The sequence below is a fragment of the Hemicordylus capensis genome, chromosome 4 (genome assembly GCF_027244095.1).
Source record: "Hemicordylus capensis ecotype Gifberg chromosome 4, rHemCap1.1.pri, whole genome shotgun sequence".
Lineage (NCBI taxonomy): Eukaryota > Metazoa > Chordata > Lepidosauria > Squamata > Cordylidae > Hemicordylus > Hemicordylus capensis.
This window is the reverse complement of record NC_069660.1, coordinates 278742505-278762045: the sequence shown is the minus strand read 5'-3', so window position 1 is coordinate 278762045 and position 19541 is coordinate 278742505. Positions and strand designations below refer to the sequence as shown.

Here is a 19541-nt window from a genome sequence, read left to right as displayed (position 1 = left end):
GTCAAAGGGCTGTGGGCCACCTCCAGCCTCAAGGGCAGGGTGCCTCTGAGTACCGGTTGCAGGGGAGTAATGGCAGGAGAGAGGGCACGCCCTCAACTCCTGTCTGTGGCTTCCAGCAGCATCTGGTGGGCCACTGTGTGAAACAGGATGCTGGACTAGATGGGCCTTGGGCCTGATCCAGCAAGGCTGTTCTTATGTTCTTACGTTTTGGCAATGCTAATTTTGCATGCTTACATGTAGAAAGTTCCAAGTTCCCAAGTGACAGGCCTGCATCTGTGAAATGAAGGTTCTAAACACATGATTGGAAGAATACACTCTATCCACATGGTCTATTCATCTGAATCTGTTTTCCAAGTGGGTATTAAAAAACCACATATATACTAAATGCAAATATAAAAGTATGTCTCCTTTTTAATGGGTTTCTAGCTTAGTTAGGGTTGCCATATTCTGGCTTTCCAAATCCGGGTGCCTAAATTGCATATTATTTAAATAGTTTGAAAATAATTTTTTAGCAGAATAGTGACTGCATGTTTTGCTGCATAACTCCGATTCTACAAGGGCTAGAGCTTAGCTTAAAGAAAAGAAAAGAAAGAAAAAGAAAAGAAAGCTGAAATTTGGACGGTTCTGGGTCAGTTAAGCAATCTGGGTGGGATGCTTAAAATCCAGGTGAAAAGCGAAATTCCAGGCGGGCATGGCAACTTTAAGCTTAGTGGATTGTGGAAATGTTGTGGATGTTATTTGTCATGATTTTGCCAAACCATTTGACCAAGTTTCCCATTATATTTTGATTACCTAACTAGTTCAATGCAGGCAAGATGATACCACTAAGTTAATTCACAACTGGTTGGGATACTGTGCTCAAAAGTGCCCATCCATGGCCCCTCATCAAACTGAACTGGGTGTGCACCACTCTTTCCTGGGCCCAGGTACTCATCCCCATCTTTATCAATGATTGGATGAAGTGGTGGAAGCTATCCCATGCCTTTCAACATTTCGCTAATGAAAATATGGACATGCTTATCAAGGCATAGGGGCTGTGCCCAAGCAACCTGGGAGCTGGGCATACAATTCTGACTACACACATTCAACAAATGGAAAGCAGGTAATAAAGTGTATGCAGAACACTATTCTAGATTACCAAGGCAGAGGAGCCAAGCCCATACCCGGCATGGAGGCAGGCCAGCGGGGGCCTGGGTTCAGCCTCCCATTGCAGCCCCACTAGCCCCACCACCTGCATCAGACACCAGCGTCTGATGTTAGGCACAGGGAATGAAGGTTAGCCACCCCCTGTGTCTGACATCAGATGCAGGGGGGAGTAGTTTAACTTGCAAATAGGGCCGAGTGGCCCTGTTTGGGAGCAAAATTGGCCAGCGCTGCATTTGCAGCATAGCTGGAGCGGCTCTCCCTGAACTTTAAAGGCAAGGAGAGCTGCTCCGGCCAAGCTGTGAAAGCGGTGCTGGCCAATTTTTCTTGCCAAAAAAAAGTGGCCCCAGTGCAAGCTAAACTACAGGGCCCCATGTGGCCCCATTTGCAAGCTAAACTACGCCCCCACATCTGATGTCAGATGCAGGGGTGTGGCTGGGGGCGCATGGCGCAGCCCCTGAAGGGTGCGGCTCAGGTTTTTTGAACCCATTTGCAGAATGGTGGCTCCGCCCCTGGACCATACCCTTCAACATTCCACAGATGAAAATAGGGATACTCTTGTAACAGCCAATTCCTATCCCAAGGATCAAGCTCCCCATACCCATACCCTTTTACTTGCTGAAGACTGGATTCCACTCCCTATAGGCTGTGGTCTGTGCCTTAGTGCTGGGCAACCACTTCCATGTTGGTGCATTAGAGGCATGATGCATCTACCCATCCATGTGGAGATTTAATTTCCAGAGACTCTGAGGGGGGAGCTGGATTCTGAAGAATGACAACTCTTGCAACTCACATGCAAAAAAAATCTCGAGCAAGCCATTCCTGAGAGGCAAAAATAGTGACAGTGATTTATCAAGGACAGATTCCAGAGGACTATCTCTGATAAATAGGGGCAGTTGGAATCCTCATCACATTTGCAGATGACACAAAACTAGGAGGTACAGTTAACACTTCAGAAGACAGGATTAAAATTCAACATGACCTTGATAGAATGGGAAACTGGGCTGAAGCTAAGAGAATGAAATTCAACATTGACAAATGCAAAGTTCTGCACTTAGGCAAAGGGGGAGAGGGAAGGAGGGAGGGAGAGTGTATAAGATGGGTGATACCAGATTTGGCAGTAGTTACATGTGAAAAAGCTCTTGGGATTTCAGTCAATCACAAGCTGAACATTCAACAACCATATGAACCTGATTGTATTATTCTGTAGTTATTTTATTTTATTTGTCCGTTGGCCGTAATAAAGTGGATGATGATGGCAAGAAGAAGAAGAAGAAGAAGAAGAAGAAGAAGAAGAAGAAGAGGAGGAGGAGGAGGTGGTGGTAGTAGTAGTAGTAATAGTCTAGTGTGATTTTAGGCTGCATTAATAGAACCATTATTTCCAACTCACAAAAAGTAATAATTCCACTTTGTTCCATAATGGTCAAACCTCATCCGGAATGAAGTCCAGTTTGAGGCACTACATATGAAGAAGGCATTTGCAGGAGAGAACTGGTGACTGGGAGAATATTTAAACACCCCGCCTTCCTGTCTGGAGGTCAATAGTTCAGTAATGCTGGGGGAAGATACAGGCTGAGGGAACAATGATTCAGCACAACAGTCACAAACAGCCTTGTTTGGTGACTCAGCTCCACTGCAGATGTTTAGGTTAATTATGTTGGTTTTATTGGAGATGTGACTCCATAGGCATTGACTTTGAACTCCAATATCCCCAATATTTGCCACTCACTTTTCACACTCCCTTGTAAACACTCTAAACATCTTGACAATTTTATTTTTGTTGAGCTCTTGCAAGGAAAGATCAAATTACAGTTATTGGTGTGTGAGTATGACACTTAAGAGCATCTCTATGAAACTGAAGATTTGGAGCTAGACACAGGCTAAGGCTAGGGATGTGCATGGAACCGACTTGAAGGTCTGGCTGCTCTGCTGGTTTGAAGGCGGGGGGTGACTTTAAGGGTGGGGGAGGGTGCATTTACCCCTCCCTCTGCTTTCCCCTCACTGGCACTCTGTTAGCAAAGGGTCCATTGGAGCAGCAGCATACCTCCCTGCCACCCTGTTGCCTCATCAGACCCTATATCACCAGAAGTACCCTACGTGCCTGCATGTCACGCTCACGAGTGCAGACGTTGGGCATGTGAGTGTGATGTGCGTGCACAGGCACCTATGCACACAGGTACGTTGGGTACTTCCGGTGATGTAGGGTCTGAAGAGGTGACGGGTGGCAGGAAGGTACGCTGCCGCCCTGATGGATCCTTTGCTAACCGAGCGCTGGCAGGGGGAAAGCAGAGGGAGGGGTAAGTGCACTCTCCCCTGCCCTTAAAGTCAACCCCCCACCCTTCGAACTTCCCCCACCTGGTTTTGTGCACTTCCCTAGCTAGGGCATCTCACAGACAGGCTCCTGGTGCCAAGGATGTATAATTGGGACTGTTCCAAAGCTTATTTCAGGGGGCAAAGTTCCAGGTTCTTTCTTTATACATGTCTTGGCAAAGAGAGAATAGGCTGTTTCTCATGACTAACAACTGGGTAGGAGACACATCCAGCTAGGCTCCAAACCCCATGTGTGCTCCTAAGAAATGATTGTGTGTTGGCAAAAATTGAGGTAGGAGGAGGGGTAAGTGCTATTGTGCTAGCCACAATCTGGGTAGGATGGTGGCGGCCAGCCTACCCCATGTACCCAGCACCATAGTGAGGGTGGACGAAAAGCATGTCCCTCATCGTTCTACCCAGATCATGGTTAGCACACTCATCAGGCACGTTCTCTTGGAAGGGGCACACTACCGTATTTGCCCGAATACAAGATGACTCTGAATTTAAGATGAGACCTTTGAAAATAGAGGTTAAATATAAATATATATTTACCCATAAGGAAAGGGGCTCGAATTTAAGATGACCCCTTGATTTCTAATATCAAAGAACTTGGGGAAAAACTAATCTTGGATTCAGATAAATACAGTAATGCAAGAAGGTAGTTTGGCTGCCATATTCTGAGGCAGTTGCAATTTCCAAGCAGTGGTCAGGGGGAGCCACACACAGAGTGCATTTTCACTGTTCCTTCTGGTGATCAGGCCATGCACTATGGCATTCAAATCCTTTAAAAATATTTCTGATTTGTTCCAGTTGTTTGCTTTTGATCTTCCCTGATCTTGCTTTTGATCAAGGGGAAAATGCCACATAGATTCTACCAACAGAGATTTAAAGTTACAGAAATGTTGGCAAATAAGGTAAACTTATTTTTTAAAGCCAGTTGTCAGTTAATCCCTCACACCATTTCTTTACAAAAAAGTGTCACTCGCTCCATTTAGGAACCTCTAAGTCATGCCACGTAGGAGCAGTGACGGAGTAGCAATGAACAGAAGCCCACCTAAAGTAAGCCTAAGGGCCAAATGAGCTATCATTCACTCCAATTGTCTAAGGTCACTCAGGGAGAAAATAACTTGGGAGCCATTGAAGCACATCTTAATCTATCCCTGCCAGGGTTTGCAAGGAATTAGCAGCCTCCCCACATTATCAATTGCACTGAAGGCAACTGCTGCTCCATCTAAGAAAATCTAACTTGTACTTGTTCATTGCCTAAAAGAAACAACTGTTCAGTCCAGCAAGCACTCTTTCTGCTAGGAAAACTTTCATTGTCTCTCGTTTCTTGATGGATAGGAAAGTTCAAGACCTGATCTATCTATCTATCTATCTATCTATCTGAAACTTTTGAGGGTTTACCTATACTTTTAAAGGGGCACACATATTGTTGTTTTGGAGCATGGCATAGATTCTTAAACCAGAAGCAGTGGTAGCAGTAGTAGCTCCAGAAAAAAATATTAGGAGGGCACGGGGGCACAATTCCATCTCCGTTTTAAGGCAAGCTTTATTCCACTTGTTAGGTTTATGAAGGAGATAGTGCAGGCCTGCTCAACTTTGCCCCCCACCCCGCTGGTTTTGGACTACAGCTCCCATAATCCCCAGTCACCGTGGCCAATAGCCAGGGATTATGGGAGTTGTAGTCCATAAACAGCGGGAGGGGGGCATTTGAAGATGCTGGGTTTTTAAGCTGGTCTTCTCTCTGTTGATTTGTATACTTGTAATATTTAACTCTTAATTTTATTGCATTATTTTATTCTTTTATGCTATATGCCATTTTTCACTTTAGTGAAAAACAGCTTTAAAATAATGAATGAATTAGAAAGGATTTTATTGTATTATGTATGTATGTATATATGCATGTATATATTCTATGTATATTTATATACAATGTGATGCAGTGGGTGTTCTGTAGGTTAAGGTAGGAACACATGTTTTGGAGGAATTGTAGATGGATGGAAGCTATAATAATGTTATTTTATAAATGACAATATCAATAGAGAATCCAAGTACTATATGTTAATATTTTAATATAATACTAATGATGGAACTATATATTTGAAAACTAATCTGGCTACATTGAATATAGTTAATGAAAGTTAATAAAATATATCAATATGTCACAACAAAGTTCATGAAAAATGAAAAATAAGACCTCATAACAGTGATCACTATAGATTCTTAATTGGAAATCAGTGGTCACTATTATGAGGTCTTATTGTTCATTTTTCATGAACTTGGCTGTGATACATTGATATATTGTATTGACTTTGATTAACTATATTTAATGTAGCTATGACAGCTTTCAAATATATAGTTTCATTATTAGTATTATATTAAAACATTAACATATAGGATTCTCTGTTGGTATTGTGATACATTGCCGAATCCAATAAGGTTTTGTGATTCTTCTCTATTCTATAAATATCCATTGTTGGTACTATATTGTAGTATTCTGTTCTGCTTGTTTGGATTATAAAGATAGTAGGTGGTTGGAGATATTTTATGTGTGTCTGTATATTATGATTATAACTTAATTTTCTATTAGAGAAAATAGAGCATAGAAAGAAATGAAACATTTGAATTAGAAAATCTGCACAACATAAATTCATAGTTTGGACAATCTGAAATGAATTCCAGTGTGGGTCATGTGGTGATCACTCCATAGCTATAAATCTCCCATGCCCTTAAGACTGGACAAAGTCCAAACTGAAGTACTTGTCATCTTTGGTGGTGCTACTTTCCCTGAACAATTATATATATTTCATATAAACAAATGCATCTCCAAAAGAACCATGAAAATGTTCTGGAGCAGGACTGCAGCTCCCATTCACCTTAATAGGGCATGTGCAGGAGAAGGTCACAGTGGATTATGGGCATTAAGAACATAAGAACAGCCCTGCTGGATCAGGCCCAAGGCCCATCTAGTCCAGCATCCTGTTTCACACAGTGGCCCACCAGATGCCGCTGGAAGCCACAGACAGGAGTTGAGGGCGTGCCCTCTCACCTGCCATTACTCCCCTGCAACTGGTACTCAGAGGCATCCTGCCTTTGAGGCTGGAGGTGGCCCACAGCCCTCCGACTAGTAGCCATTGATAGACCTCTCCTCCATGAAGTCATCCAAACCCCTCTTAAAGCCATCCAGGTTGTTGGCTGTCACCACATTGTTTATAATCATGTATATGTGAAGCTCCACTACAGCTGTGCTCTGAGAATTTAAATCTAGCTTTTCCTTTCAGTGTCCTGTCTGACAATCTCTTTGAAATCCCTCAATGCAATGGAGTCTTGCTTAGATGTAAACACACACACTTTGTCATCTCTCTCTGAAATGATCACAGCTGCATATGGCACTGCATTTGTAATCCCAATTACGCTTTGCATTTGTTTAATTAGCACTCCTCATCCAAGAATTATTATCAATACCCTTGCTGTGATTCAGGGGTCAGAGTGCTCTTCCCAAGGCAAAATGGCAACATATGCAAATAGGCTAAATTTAATCCATAATAGACTTTTGAATGCTGTTATCTCACTCAGCTTTTGCACTGCCTAATCAAAGTCAGACATTTAAATGACTAAAACCTGCTTAATTCCAATTGGAAATGAACATCTTTGGCCGTCTTAAGTCTCCAGTGCTCCTCCATAGCCCTTGCTTCTGCACACGGTCTGCAAGAGATTTGTGAGGGCTGTGCAGCTTTCATTCCCATTCAGAGTGTACTCAAGAACATTAGGCACTTACCTCAAGTACCTCTTTTGCATAAGCTTGCTTCCTAATTTTCTTCCTTTTCAAATTGAATAAACTGGTGATGTGTTTGCTCCTCAAAGAACTAGCAGCCATCTTAACTCTGTCTCGCGAAGCATAATGTGGTCTATTTTTATTCCACATCTGTGGTTTCCTGCACAGCTCCTCGGCAACTGCACCCTAAGCATGATATGACAAAGTAGCTAGTTGTCTACACCTTTTACCAATCATCTTGGAATAATGTGGCCATAGGGGCCCGTGTTCTTTGAATCCTTTCGCTCAATTATAACTATGCCCCAGGGCCATATACCTATTCCACCCACCCTTGGTCTGGATAACAGTGCGAATTTTAGGAATCAGCTATTTGCTGGCAGTCCTCTAAATCAAGGCTCCAATGAAGACAGGACATGTTTAGTTGGAGTAAATTAGGGCCACTTTATTAATGCACAGTGGATAACAAACTTGCAATGAGGTCCCTAACTAATCAGAGGGGGGGTACTCCTCCCGTGTGGTGGCTACCTCTTAGTGAGGGCCATCCCACACCAGGGCAAAGGGCCGGGCTGGGGGACCGAACAAAATGGTGGCTGCTGGACAAGACTTCCCCCCCATCCCCTCTTCTGATTGGCTGGCACTGGCCACATGGAGGGGGCCTAAGATGGCAGCCAACGTGCCTGCTTCAGCGGCCAGAGACACAACCCTGCCCCCCGCCTCACTGCATGGGTGCAGTGGTGCGGAGCAGCAGAAGACTAACTAGGCCTCTGTTGCCGGGCTTGTGTGAATCCAAATAAAAACTCCCTCTTCAAGCTCTTCTTTTGTATTGTCTTCAGTCACCAGAAAAAGCTTTATACCACAAAATGGTGATGAAGGTGGGATTGTGTTGTATTCTATCTAACAGTCCTTTATGTTTTGTTGATTAGGAGTTTGTCCCAGTGGAGATCCTGTATAGAATGTGGGTGGGGTGTGTGGAGTCAGAAAGGAAAGGGAGGGAAAGGAGAAACATGGAGTTGTCTCTGAATAAAGCTTAGTGAAACAAACATACGATCACTTTGCATTTATGAGGGAAGCAGCTATAAAACTGACTACTCATAGTAGTCATCCATTTTAAGCTTATTGTGCTGCTCAGCAAGGAATAAACAGCAAACAGGGCTGATATTCCTACACTTTACCCTTTTGAAGCTCATGCATCTCATACAGCATCAGCGCCTCACTGGGACAAATGGATTCAGTGGTTAGAAATTTTATTCCATGCCATGGAAGTAGAGAGTGAGTCTGGGACGCATGCTCTTTTACTACATTATGCAGGGGACCAATTGTATGAAGTTTTTGTCACTCTTGAGGATTACAAAAAACATGAACTGGACTTCTAAATACTGCACCTGGAATGGCCCTATCTGAGCTTACTTTACAGCAGACAATGTGCTAGGCTGTTGGAGCAGAGTCCAGTCATAGTCACAACTCCAAGGGTTCAGATGTTACGTCTTCCACCCAGCACAGTACCCACGGGGGTGGATCGTATGGAGGATTTTTGAGCATCAGAACTTGCTGCAGATAATTCAGTATGAACGTTTCCCTGATCTTTCGTGGTATGCAACTATCTCGGTTTCCAAAAATCTAAACATTTATTTTTCTTGGTGAAGTTGTCTGCATAGTGGCAGAATTTGTATTAAAATATTCCATGCTGAAATACAGACTTGGTTTTTAATAACTCAGAAAGGTACATTATTTTCCAAAAGAGGTAAAAACATTCTCAATGTTAAATGGAACTTCCAAGAAACTAAGACAACTTAATCATTTATATAATTATCCACTGTGTGTGGGGAGGGGGGCGGGGCAGAATTAGCATTCCACCCATTAAAAATAACTCTAGGTTCTCCAGATATAGTTCTTCAGTTCTAAATGACTGTTCACACATGTGGAACAGCCACCAAATTTTCTGCATGCAGATTTAGAAAACCTTATATGCCACTATATCAAAGCAGCTCACCACAACATTAAAACAAGATACAAATACAATGAAAATACAGAATGATAATAAAAGTCTAAAGATAGACTAAAACTGCTCCTAGAGAGGAAGACATTCGTTATCCCAACTCTCAGCAGTACCAAAGGCACAACTAAGCAGATGTTTTTGAAAGACATTTAAAAGCCAGAAAAGAGGATGGGGTGGTGGGATTTGTCGAAAAGAAGAGCAGGAGGTAGCTGTAGAAGAGGGAGGGATGTATAGTGGGCTTTGGAGCCCACCTGGGAAAGGTGTTTATTATTTATATATCTCTATATATAGTACACTAAGGTTGTACATGGCAAGCCCTGCTCCTACCACAGTCACAACCAATGAAAATGCGGGTGCAGGGCTTGCATGTATGACCAGCGTCTGAGGCAGAAATGGCAGTGGAGAAGGTGACAGGGCACAAGTGCTGGCGGTGGAGGGGGCTGCGAAAGGTCCTTTCATGGGCCTGCATTCTGGAAGAGAGCCCCAAAATGGGATGTTAATGGCCTGAACTGTCATTTGGCTGGCAAGCGGGCCCATGGAAGTATTATGCCCCCATCTGAGGACTCTGAAGAGGAGGGGGGCAGTGGATTTACCAGGAAGCAGGGAGATGTCTGAGGAGGGTCAGGTCTGTGATTTGAGTGGGGAGCCATCTGAGACGGGCCAGGATGAGAGGTTGCTGAGGGAGAACATAATGGGGCAGAATGATCTTTGGAAGGGTCGGAGTCTGAGCAGGAGGTTGAGCGATCACTGTCTTCCAGACATCGTAGGCGAGAGAAGCGTCAACAACAGGTGATGGAGTTGAGAAGAAGTAGCCGGTTATCAGCAAGAAGGCAGAAAGAGACTGACTGAATTTGTGGCAGCTGCCGGGGGTGGAGTGGGGATTGGGTGCACCTGACTGTTGGCTATAAATTCTGCAGCTTGTGCCCTGAGTGGACTGCTGGAGACAATGCATCTACAGTGAGGGAAATAAGTATTTGATCCCCTGCTGATTTTGTCCATTTGCCCTCTGACACAGAAATGACCAGGCTATAATTGGACTGGTAGGTTTATTGTAGCTGTGAGAGACAGAATAACAACAAACAAACCCTCAAAAGCCCAGTGCCCAAAAGTCAGCGATGGATTTGCATTGTAGTGAGGGAAATAAGTATTCGATCCCCTATCAACCAGCAAGATTTCAGGCTCCCAGGTGTCTTTTCACTATATGCAGGTAACGAGCTGAGATGAGGAACACCCTCTGTAAGGGAGTGCTCCTAATCCCAGCTTGTTACAGTACCTGTATAAAAGACACCTGTCCATAGAAGCAAGCAATCACTCAGCTTCCAAACTCACCACCATGCCCAAGACCAAAGAGCTGTCGAAGGATGTCAGGGACAAGGTTGTAGACCTGCACAAGGCTGGACTGGGCTACAAGACTATCGCCAAGCAGCTTGGTGAGAAGGTGACTACAGTTGGCACGATAACTCGCAAATGGAAGAAACACAAAACAACTGTCAATCTCCCTCGGTCTGGGGCTCCATGCAAGATCTCACCTCGTGGAGTTGCAATGATCATGAGAACGGTGACAAAGCAGCCCAGAACTACACGGGGGGAAACTTGTCAATGATCTCAGGGCAGCTGGAACCATAGTCACCAAGAAAACAATTGGTAACACACTACGCCGTGAAGGACTGAAATCTTGCAGTGCCCGCAAGGTCCCCCTGCTCAAGGCAGCACATGTACAGGCCCGTCTGCAGTTTGCCAATGTACATCTGAATGATCCAGAGGAGAACTGGGCGAAAGTGTTGTGGTCAGATGAGACCAAAATCGAGCTCTTTGGCATCAACTCAACTCGCCGTGTGTGGAGGAGAAGGAATACTGCCTATGAGCCCAAGAACACCATCCCCACCGTCAAACATGGAGGTGGACACATTATGCTTTGGGGGTGTTTTTCTGCTAAGGGGACAGGACACCTTCACTGCATCGAAGGGACGATGGACAGGACCATGTACCGTCAGATCTTGGGTGAGCACCTCCTTCCCTCAGCCAGGGCATTGAGAATGGGTCGTGGATGGGTATTCCAGCATGACAATGACCCAAAACACACAGCCAAGGCAACAAAGGAGTGGCTCAAGAAGAAGCACATGAAGGTCCTGGAGTGGCCCTGCCAGTCTCCAGACCTTAATCCCATAGAAAATCCCTTTTGTGAAGGGATCGAATACTTATTTCCCTCACTACAATGCAAATCCATCGCTGACTTTTGGGCACTGGGCTTTTGAGGGTTTGTTTGTTGTTATTCTGTCTCTCGCAGCTACAATAAACCTACCATTCCAATTATAGCCTGGTCATTTCTGTGTCAGAGGGCAAACGGACAAAATCAGCAGGGGATCAAATACTTATTTCCCTCACTGTAATTAGCCTGCATGACTCTTGTCTGATGAATTCAAATCTTGGAATCTAGACCTCTGAAACCTTGTAAGAAGGTCTGGTTTATTGGAGTCGATGGGAATTTTTGTGCGTGGACCATTTGTTTCTGAGTTCTGGGACTGACTGTCTAGACCGATTGTTTCCCAGTAAAGCTGAAATCTGAGATGCATTTACAACCAGCTACTGTGTCATAGATTGATATGTGGTTAATCCAGGTTGCCAGGATCATGGCAGGAAGGAGCTTTTGCCACCTTCTCTGACACCAGCACCCTGTCGTTGCCCATTCTCTTTGCTGCCATGGGGCAGCTTAAGGGAGGGGAAGGAGGTGAGAGGCTGAATCAGCCAGTGGAGGGGGCAGGAAGTAGGTTTTGCTGCCTCCGCTGCCATCCCAGATGACAGGGGTGGCTGGGGCAGGGGGAAGGTGGTGCAAGGAGCTGGATTAGGGGCAGGGAGATAGGGAGAACTAGTGTGTAGATGCTCTGGGCTGGGCCAGCTACTTTTATTTATTATATTTAATATATTTATATATCGACCTATTCAAAACGTCCCTGGGCGGTTCACAATATAAGAACCATTGAAACATTAACATAATTAAAACAATGTAAAATACAATCTCCCCCTCTAAAAATCAAAACTTTAAAACTATAAACTAAAAGCTGACTAAACGGGTATGTTTTTAGTTCCTTAAACATTCAGAGAAAGGGAAACTCTAATTTCATTAGGAAGTGAGTTCCAGAATCCTGGGGCAACTCTAGAAAAGGCCCAGTTTTGAGTTGCCACCAACCAAAATGTTTTGGCGGAGGAAGGCTGAGAACCGAAAGATTGTTTGCTGTGAAAATAGGGTGGGGGGTGCAGATTGGAAAGATCACTCACCACTAGTAGAACCACCACTGCTGTGAGGGAGTAATTGTGGTTTGTCACCCCAAATTTCTGCAGATTGTAACAGGCCTGGTTCAGAGGAGATCTGACTGTAGAGAAGATAGGGATAGCGGGTGTGGGAATGGTCTCAGTGGAATGGCCAGTTAGTACCATATGTACTTACCATATGTACCCATGGTAAGAAGGCAATTCCATTAACATAGTTTGTGTGCTTTGTGGAGCTGTCCTGTGCTTTGGCTATTTGCTGAAATCTGGAATCGGCATTATTAGTCAGGACTGTCTCCCTGCATGCTTGTTTCAGTGCCTTCTTCTTTGTAAACCCTCCATTTAGTGCTTTCTCAATGCAGTCTCCACTCCCTTCTGGCTAGAGCTCTTTTCTGCAACACTGACTCGTGCCACTCCCTTTCTTTCTTGACTGGGATTCCATGAACACCCAATTTAGAATACACACAGGAACACAGGAAGCTGCCATATAATGAGTCAGACCATTGGTCCATCTAGCTCAGTATTGTCTACACAGACTGGCAACAGCTTCTCCAAGATTGCAGGCAGGAATCTCTCTCAGCCCTATCTGGGAGAAGCCAGGGAGGGAACTTGGAACCTAGATGCTCTTCCCAGAGCAGCGGCTCCATCCCCTGAGGGGAATATCTTACAGTGCTCACACTTCTAGTCTCCCATTCATATGCAACCAGGGCAGACTCTGCTTAGCTAAGGGGACAAGTCATGCTTGCTACCACAAGACCAGCTCTCCTCTCCTTAGACCAGCTCTCCTCTCCTTAATAGAATACTTCCCTTCCTTTAGATCTTGCTAAACACCTATTACTGTAGTCAGATTCTATGATCCTGAAATATTCTCTGTGACCTACCCTTGTGCCTAGCCTCTTCTGTTCCAGAAAAAAACAGTATCTCTTGCCTGGTGGCTCCTTGTCTGCTTTTGCATTCTTATCTTGCTCATGAAAATTGTGGTCTGACATCTTAGTTTCCTTATTTCCCCCCCTTTAAATTTGACGTGTGTGTGTGTGTGTGTGTGTGTGTGAATGGCTGCAGTGTGTGTGCACATGTGCGTGCTCGTTGACCGAGCCAGATCTTTCTTTTCAAAAACTTTGCAAATTCAGTAATAAAAAACCTCAAGTTAAAGATGAGAATTAAGATGGGCTTAAATTTTCACTCACGCTCTAAAAAGCATGGAAATTCCAAGTTAAGTTTCCTGCCTCAACTTCTACACTATAGAAGCTGTAAAGACTTTCTACAGTCTTGTATATCATGCTGGCTTAGAAATGGGGCTCCATGCACCCACATTTTGCCTTGGTCCTTCAAGTAGACCAAGGGCTGGGGAGCAATGCATCCAGGAAGACATTCAACAGGTGCAACTTCCCCAAGCGTGGATGCTTGGATCCTCATTTCTAAAGTCAGCATGGTATATGAGACTGTACAAAGTCTTTACAGCTTCTATGGTACAGAAGGAAAGATGGAAACTGTTGGAAGTAAAGGACTCTGCGCTGCCTCATGCCTCAATGACAGAGAGGGACAGATTAGTAAGTCAGAGGGCTAGAGGGGTCAAGACATTGGTCATCCAAGAACTTGGAATTTTAATGCTTCTTAGAGCACGAGTCAAAGTGTAAGCCCATCTTAACTCTCATCTTAAACTGGAGGTTTTTGATTACTGAATATGCATATGATCCGCTACCTCACCAGACATGTTGCTCAGCTCTGAGAACCACTCAGTGCATGGAGTTGAGGTGTGGGGACAGCATGAGTTCTCTTGCTCCCCCTCCCACTCATCAGCTGTGCATGGCTTTGGCAGACTGGAAAGGAGCAGCCTTCTCTGTCAAGGATGGAACAGTTAATGGGCTGATCTAGCTTATAACAAGGCATAGCTTGACACAGATGACAAGGCAGCATGCAGTCCCAGCAGCACGGACAGGAGACCATTCAGCTGAAATGAATTTGTCACTACATGTTAATCAGGCTGAAACTGGAGCATGGAAATACTGCACATCCGGAAAGAGGTTTTCCCTAGAACATTGATTTCCTGTAGAATATATACTTCCTTCAGAGAGTGAAATAAAATTATTAAAATGGATTTTTGAAAGAAGGCGAATGAGGTCTGCCCATGAGGTTTCAGACTGGTGAACGGCATTGGGGAGGAATGGTGGAGAGAGATCCCATGATCTGACAGGATGGACAAAAAAATCAGGCAACAGCCATCACTAAAAATGTTTGACTGCCTTTATTGGACAGAGAAAGGTGGAACAGAAGACAATTTGAATGAAAAAAACTCAGAAGGCTGTGAATTAAAATGTAACACAAAAGCATATGTCTGAACTGTGGTGAACGTTGACAATTGCATATGAGCGCTGATTCTCTCAGGCAGATGTGAGCATTCACTGGCATATGTCCTTGCTTGTCAGTCATGCACAACCAAATGTCTCCTTTAGGTCACTGTCAGTGTTCATGGGTGTATATTTGGACATTCATCAATTCTGTCTGGGATTGTTGCCATTTGCCAAATTTTGGACAATCATTGCAACAGGACAGCATTTTCCCTCCACAGCTGTACATTTGTGCTTGGAGCTGCTGAGCGACTTCTTCCTTTGCCAGAATTTGAATTCAGCCCTTGGAGTTCTTTGTGGTTTCTATTACAAGGTCTGTAGCCCAGACGTCATAAGAATAGCAGTTGCAGAGAATACTGGAAAAACAGATGCCCTTCACTCTCTGATCAGACTTAGGACGCAGAGTGTTCCAAGAGGATTCCAGTAGGAATTGCTTTCCATGCTCAGTTGATGGAAAATACAGATTTCCTGGTCTGATGTTACTTCAGAAATGTATCTGCTAATCCTCCTTTCTAAATCAGTAGAGCCCATGCATCTGTCTCATAGGTGCTTGTAGCATGAATGAATACTTGCCAGATGTTACACCAAGTGTGAGGAACGCAAACTTTCTGAAGGAGAAACATCTGCTGTACAGTTTCAATTTGAGGGGGGGGGAGATTGTGGAGGGGGGAATCTACCATCGAAGCAGCTGAAACAGGTTCTGTAGTGAAAGAGAGGCCTTCCTCAATGCGTTCCAGTAGGTTTGCAGTAGGGATGGCTTTGTTCAAGAAACAGACCACGAGGAAGGACTTACAGCTGGTTTTACATGTCAGGGTAGGCCTGTAGAACTTGCAATCTGTGATGGTTCCTGTATCCTCTGCCACCATTTAAATCCAATAGTTCTCTCTTATATCTATTGTCCTTGATAGCGGAATAATGCTTTAGGCATGGGATGTTACTCCAACAGAGAAAGTCCAAATATTTTACAAATAAAGAGGATTTATTGTTTAACAAAGAAAAGCAAAAACAAACAAAACAAAAAATTGTCCTCTCCGAGATGTACACAGTTCAAAGCACAACCAGTTACAGTTTTCTATCCTACAGTATGAGTCCCTTTATGACAACCTCTTCCTTATCAGCTAAATTTTGTACACTGCCTAGAGATGTACATATCAGGCGATAGATAGATAGATTCCACTTGACTCTATAGAACACAAACAACTATAGAACTCCTCCTGTCAGTCTGAGTACCTGGCAACAGTTTCCATGCTTCCAAACAACATGTAAACACATAAACAATCCTTAACCAGCCAGTCCAATAAACTACAGGCAGCCCACCATCTGCCTGCTTGAGGATGTATTGGAGCCTTCCAGACACTTGACAACTCCCTTGTTTTTCAATCCGGCAAGTAGCAAAGAAGTTTCTTGAGCTCTTAGTGCATGACAGTGGTGGTGATGGGGCTGCAGTCACCTTGGTAGGTTAGAAGTTATGCAGGTCTGCCTTAAGGTCATAATGTGGGCTCCTCCAAAAAACACTACTGTTACCCCATAGTGAACCACTTTTGTGTGCAGCTGCTCCCCATGTGGATTTGGCAATTTTCACTCCACTACTGATCCCCATATTTCTATTGGTATCCGTGGTGGTGTGGTGAGAAATTACTTGACCTTTATGGTGAACCACTGCAGATGAATGAATTGCCATATGTAACATTCACCATTTGAGACAATGTCAAGCTGTCTCCTTGTGGCAGTTATAACTGTGTCAATTGGTCCTTAAAGGAAGGTGGAAGAGATGTGTCTGAGTCACAGGAGCCTGTATGGTGGAAAGCAGCAGGGAAGGAGTGATAAGTGAACAAAACAGGACGAAACAAAGTGTTTATCATTCTTTCTCCAGTAGAATAGGGTCAAAAGTGTAATTTACATTAATTCCTCTCAACTAAAAAAGTGACAGGGTTCTGAATTCACAACACCAAAACATGTGCAATATCACATATTGGTTAGCTACTAAGATTTTTCTGACAATGTTTTGGTAATCACTCAGATGTCTGTGTTAGACCTGGAGAATGCAGGTGTGCATCATTTTATCTATCATTAAAATTTATGTTTGGATATAGAAATATGTGGCAAACCTAAAAGGAAACACTTTGTTAAGGTAGATTGAGAAATACTTCACATGTTAGTTTATAAGAGCAAAAAGTCAATATGGTGAACAATCCTGCTTCTGAAATATTCTAAAGAAGTTAAAAAATAAAATATGAGAGTGGCATGACATATATATATATTTAAATATACTTGAAGCCACAATGGCTGCTTCAATACTAGTTATTTTTTCTGCGATGAGCATCATATAGGGATGGGGGTGTAGCTCAGTGGTAGAGCATCTGCTTTGCATGCAGAAGGTCCCAGGTTCAATCCTGTGGCATCTCCAGGTAGGGCTGGGAGACACTCCTGCCTGAAACCTTGGAGAGCCACTGCCAATCAGTATAGACCACACTGAGCTGGATGGACCAATGATCTGACTTGGTATAAGGCAGCTTCCTATATTTTTATGTTCATTCACACAGTTTTTGCCAAGAATCCAGATAACTACTGACAGCATGTTGCATCCCAGTGTTTTCTGTGATGTCTTCCTTTCCTTTTTCCAGACCTGATTTGTGGAGAGGTGGGTGTTTTGTTTTTTTTGTTTAAACACACAATGATAGTGCCAACCTATGTTATCAAGGGTCTGGGGGGATACTGTTATTTTAATTAACAGCTTCCCCTTGGCCTCCTTCTTTTAAAGTCGCTTGTACCCTTGCAATTAATTGCTTTGTGTTCATTCATATGACCGACCATCACATTCCTAAATTGGCTCAGAATTAAGCCTCATTCACACATCATGCTCAGTGCATGAATACATGTCCAACAATTCACACATTGGGCCAGTTTGGACAATGCCTCATACAGCAGCCGATTGCATATGATAAGAATGTGTGCAAATGCTGTCTGTGCATGCCCTTCCACTCTCCCACCTTTCCCTAATCATGTGGGGAAGAGTTCATACAAATTGCTCCTATATAATGACTAAAATATTACTATTTCAATCATGTGTACAGGTGCAGTTTGGACTTCCTCCTGATTAGCAAAAGGGAGGTGGGGTGGAGGAAGTGTATGTGGGGAAGGATGTGTATGCTCAGATCCCACACACATCCTTGCATGTGGTCAGGCAGAGAGGAGAGCTGGTCTTGTGGTAGCAAGCATGACTTGTCCCCGTAGCTAAGCAGGGTCTGCCCTGGTTGCATCTGAATGGGAGACTTGATGTGTGAGCACTGTGTGATATTCCCCTCAGGGGATGAAGCCGCTCTGGGAAGAGCAGAAGGTTTCAAGTTCCCTTACTGGCTTCTCCAAGATAGGGCTGAGAGAGATTCCTGCCTGCAACCTTGGAGAAGCTGCTGCCAGTCTGTGAAGACAATATTGAGCTAGATAGACCAATGGTCTGACTCAGTATATGGCAGCTTCCTATGTTCTTATGTTCCTAAGTTTTGCTCTAACTGGCATATTATGTTCATCAATGTACAGTAGTACACTTCCTATCTCTGCACCTTGCATTTGAGGGGCCTACCCCAGGTGGACTTTGAATACATGTATAGTCATTCACATAAGAACATGTGAAGGAGAGGAGAGCTGGTCTTGTGGTAGCAAGCATGACTTGTTCTCTTAGCTAAGCAGAGTCTGCCCTGGTTGCATATGAATGGGAGACTAGAAGTGTGAGCACTGTAAGATATTCCCCTTAGGGGATGAAACTGCTCTGGGAAGAGCAGAAGGTTTCACGTTCCCTCCCTGGCTTCTCCAAGATAGGGCTGAGAGAGATTCCTGCCAGCAGACTTGGAGAAGCCGCTGCCAATCTGTGAAGACAATACTGAGCTAGATAGACCAGTGGTCTATATGGCAGCTTCCTATGTTCCTCACATGTACATGTGTACAAATACCTATATGCACTTCTATGCGCAGACAGTGTGATATCTGAATAGGGCTTTAGCCAATTCACATTCTCTCTCTGTGTATATGTGTGTATAGTCAGTCTTTAATAACTGGTTTCCTATTTGTAGCCAGAACACCTGCTCATTATTTTTTCTATTTTGTTTTTTATTCTCTCAGTTGCAAAATAGCAGTCACTTGCAGGAGTTCTAGTCTGATATGAATAATATTACAGAGTAATCTATGAAACTGGATTTGTTTCACCCTGCCTCAATGTCTGGTTATGATTTCATTGACTCATAAAGGTGGAGGGCATCTGATATGTGGCCCCTCACTCTTGGGTTCGATCCCAGAAGCAGAAAAAGAAGATGTGGGAGTGACTTATGCTATTTCTTTTGCTGAAATTTATTTATTTAGTTTTAGACAAATAGATAGGATATGTTTATTCATTTTGTTTATATTTAAACGTTGGTTGGCATAGAGTTTTAAAAATTGTCACTTTCACAACCGTCTGTTTTGACTCAGAGACCCACAAAGGTCACCCTTTGCAGATCACTCTGACAGAAAAGTTCAGTCATTAAAAGAACCCCATAAAGTTTATCATTGGACTTGGAATAGCTTTCACAGGGCTTTTCAGAAGTGCACAGTGCAAAAATTTAATTCCTTGTCCTGCCCATGGGAGGATCCAGAAACCATTTCCTTCTGTGACTAAAGGGATTTCTGGGTTCTCAGATAGAGGAATGAGAAGGTTTTAAACTGCACA

General features: G+C 43.7%; 1 long non-coding RNA gene across 1 annotated transcript in view; it reads right to left on the bottom strand.

The window, feature by feature from the left end:
* LOC128323517 (uncharacterized) overlaps positions 1–7351 on the bottom strand; it is a 49919-nt gene extending 42568 nt beyond the window's left edge. Inside the window, exon 1 of the long non-coding RNA XR_008306311.1 lies at positions 7235–7351. This is a non-coding gene — a long non-coding RNA (uncharacterized LOC128323517). The remainder of the gene's footprint in view (positions 1–7234) is intronic.
* Positions 7352–19541: the final 12190 nt, after the last annotated feature.